The following is a 4,045-nucleotide window of genomic DNA, read 5'->3' as shown; positions in this document are numbered from 1 at the left end:
TTCTGGAGTTTCAGTAGACTGTCTTAAATTGAGCTGTCCAAAATGTTCCTTCTCACTGTGCAGCTGCAGATACTTCCAGTCTGTACTCTTGATCCTGATGTTGTCCCATTGAGCTCTGGGAAGATGAGATGATGTTCAGAGTGGAGTGAACTAACCGGTAGGTAGTTCTTGTTTGCATTTTCTGATCTCTGTAACAGTCTACTGAGCTCATGTTTGTTGTCAAAATACTTCCAGCACAGTCTGCCATTCCTTCTTCTAAAGGAGCAATTTTGTCTGCCCTTGAAAATGATGTCATAGTGCATGACCAAACAGCCAGTGGTCCTCAGAGGCTTCTCCGTGCTGACTGCCATTTCTCCATCTGGCAGGAATTGCTTCCTCTAGAGGTCTCTTGAGTTGTGTGGGAATTTCTTTTGGATATTTCTGTGCTTAATTACATGGATAAACCTAATCTCTTCTCATGGCCCTTTACTCTCAAGGAGAAGAAAAACATAACCACGTCCCAATTTATCAGATATTTTATTTTACTGAGATGTAATTTCATTTGATGTTATAGTACCCAAGGGTATGCACCATTCATTAGCTAAGAACATATGCTTGTCTGATTTATTGCTTTTGACAAGTAAGGATGAATGCTCTCCTTCAGTAAATGAATGGGCAAATACATCATGATCCATTCCTGAAATGAAATAGAACTCAACAGTGAAAACAGACAAACTATTGATTCACACAGCACAGTACAGATGAATGTCAGACTCACTTTGCTAAGTGAGAGAAGCAAGACCCAAAGTTAACTAATGCACAGTTCCATGTATGTGGTACACTAGAAATGTAAAACTATAGTGATGTAAACCATGCTGGTAGATTCTAGGGTCTTGGGTTAGTGAAGAGGATTAGTTGAGTGTACAAAGGTAGCAGGAGGGATTGAGGTTGATGGATATATTCTTACCCTGAACATGGCAGTGAGTACACAACGCTACATTGTCAAAACCAGAGTGCTAGATTCTAGTAAGTAGATTTAATTCTATTTAAAGTAATGTAAAGCTATATAAAGTCAATCTAACATCAAATTAAATAATAGCAAGACAATCACCATATTTACATGGCAGCCATTATTTGTAGCATGTGGAGTAGAACTGAGGCCTGCCAAGGTATATAAAATTAGAATTTAAAGTTATAATTTCGAGCTATGCTCTGTTGAATATAGCACATCTAAATACATCATTAGATGGTTTTTTTTAAAAAGGCTTTCTTCCTAGTTCTAGGGGATAGCAAGTTTTCTTTAAGGGTGTGGCCCGTGGTAGATTGACCATGATCTCGTAGATGGCCCCATCCCTATGAGTATATGGGTAGCACAAATTGGATTCAGTAGGTTATAAAAACAAAATAGGACATGGAGTTGGGAGGCAGTGGGGATAGGAGATGGATCTGGGAGGAGTTAGGGAGAATTATAATCAAAATACATTGTATGCATATATGAAGTTTTCAAAGAACTAATAAAAATGTCACATTTTTTAAAATGACCACCCCTGTAGGCCCAGGAGGTTAGGCAGCTGAGGGCTGGAAGTCCTCATTTAAGTTCACTGAATATTTTAATACCAAAGGATATTTGTCCAAATAAATATTTTTCAACCAATAAAGGAGGTTCCATGTGTTCCTCAGTGGAAAAATTCAAGTACATTTGAGTTAACTTATGTTCATGATTTTATTCTGGTTTCTATTTTCTGTCCTGGTGGTTGAAGCTAGGGCTTTGCATGTGCTAGGCAGGCATGACCATTGAGCTATATTCCCAGCCTCAACCATTTCTGAGAGAGAATACATTGTATTTTCAGGACGGTCCAGTTTTGTTTTGTTTTGAGGAAATACATTCTGTGGTTAGCAATTTTCTCTCCCTTGGTGTTCTGTCTCAGAATTAAGCTAACTTCTTATCCTAGTCTGTTCAGTCATCTGCCTCTCTCCCCATGGAGTCAGGGTGCAGCTCATCAATACTGTACTACCTTAACCAAGTGGCGGTGGAGAGCCAATTTCCTGGGGGCGATTCATAGAGATATCCCTCAGCTCTGATAACAGCTCTTAACTGCAGGGGTTGGGGGTCAGGAGAAATGACTCAGAGGGTAAGAGCTTCCTCCATGTGCACACACACATGCACACGCACACACACACACACACACACACACACACACACACACACACACACACACACACACACGGTGTACAAGAGTTTGTTATGTAGTATTTTATCTCACAATTGATACCTAACAGATTTTTTTCTCCCAGAGACAAAAGGTAAAATCCTGGGAAATGTAGATTTACCTTAGGAACAAAGTCCTAAAACAAATGTTTATCAGTTTCATCTTTTTGGCAATATGTTTTTTTTTTTAAATGTTTCATTTTCCTTTGCATTCTACAAGTTACCTAGATATTTTCAAGAATTTTTCTATTATAGTTAAAAGTCAGTTTCTATACTTTTGTGCCAAACAAGCTTAATTACTTGGCTAAAAAATATGGGATGGTAGCAAATTGGGGCAAGTACTGGGCAGAGTCTCTGAACTTCCGGAAAAGTTGTAGGTTCTGTTCCAGTGAGCATGTGTCTCCAGCAGATTCAGACTCATCTGCAGGTGTGTCCCGTGTCTCCCCCCCGCCCCCCCCCACCCCGCTAGCTCATATCAGGTCCTTCTTGTTTCTAGAAGTCTCTGAAGACTTTGAATCTACCTGAGACGAGATTTCTCTTGCACTGATCCCTCTCCTCAATTTTTTTTTCCTTAAAAAGACATTTCAAACTTCTCTGAAATTCATCCCCTAGGCCCTTCAGTCCACACTAAATACTTGAAGAAGTGACTTAACCATGCAGAGATGTTACAGCGTTCTCTAGTTCGTAGTCCGAGAAAGGGTTTAATTTCATTTTGACATCTGGATAGGCACATTTAACTAAACTGTGCATTTTGGAATAGTTCCAAAGCACCTGAGGGTAGTTGCAGTGCCTTCGAGGTTTGCAGTAATGCAAAGATTTATATGCAGCATTTACCCCACGCTGGTTGCTCTTTTTCATCTTTTGATTTATATAGTTGCTCAAGGTTTTGTTTTTTTTTTTTCAGTTGTAAGTACAGTTTTTTTTTTTTTTTTTTTTTTTTTGTTTTTTTGTTTTTTTGTTTTTTTACCAGCCTCTGCACATAGGTGTTCAGAGGACTCTCTTAGGTCTTGCAACTTCTCTGTGTCCATCACAGAGTCACACATAGCAATACTTAAAAGCTGAGCTGCAGAATGCTGAGTTCATTGCATTTGCAAAGACAAAAGTCTTAGAGGCTAAGAGGCACCCAGGGGGTGTTGATGTGTTGAATTTTCAATCACCTTAGTGTTTCATAGACTTGAAAAGGAAATTGCCTACATATTTCTGTGTGTATAAGTAACCCTCATTAGACATGGAAGTAGCTTTAAAAGAGGAAAAAAAAAATAATAAATCAGCTCATTTTTGGTACATGTTTTCTTAGTTTCCACCAAAGGTTTAGATTTGCCCCGCTGACCTGGAGTGTGGCATTTTCCTCCTTCATTCACTATGGCCTGGCAACACCCTCCTCTTTGAGTGACACTAGTGGATCCTTTGATTGCATCCCATCCACTACATGTCCTCCATCTGAATGTCACCTCAACCTCCACCTGAATGACAAAGAAAAATCTTAGCATCCCACCTTGATCCTATTTTCAAATATTTTATTCTCTCTCTGTGTCTCTCTTTCTCTTCCTCCCTCCCTCCCTTCCTTTCTCTTTTTCTCGAGACAGGGTTTCTCTGTGTGGCTTTGGCACTTGTCCTGGGACTCCCTCTGTAGCCGAGGCTGGCCTCAAACTCACAGAGATCCGACTGCCTCTGCCTCCCGAGTGCTGGGATTAAAGGCGTGCGCTACCACCGCCCAGCCTTTCTTTCTTTCATTTTGGAAATAAGCATTAGCTTTTATTTTATGTGTAAAGTGGATGATGTGTAAAGTGGATGGTGTGTAAAGTGGATGGTGTGTAAAGTGGATGGGAATCATTGAAATAGATTGAGACAAAGGTC

The sequence above is a fragment of the Peromyscus maniculatus genome, chromosome 5, assembly GCF_049852395.1.
Source record: "Peromyscus maniculatus bairdii isolate BWxNUB_F1_BW_parent chromosome 5, HU_Pman_BW_mat_3.1, whole genome shotgun sequence".
NCBI classification, from domain to species: Eukaryota; Metazoa; Chordata; class Mammalia; order Rodentia; family Cricetidae; genus Peromyscus; species Peromyscus maniculatus.
This window is presented reverse-complemented; position numbering follows the sequence as displayed.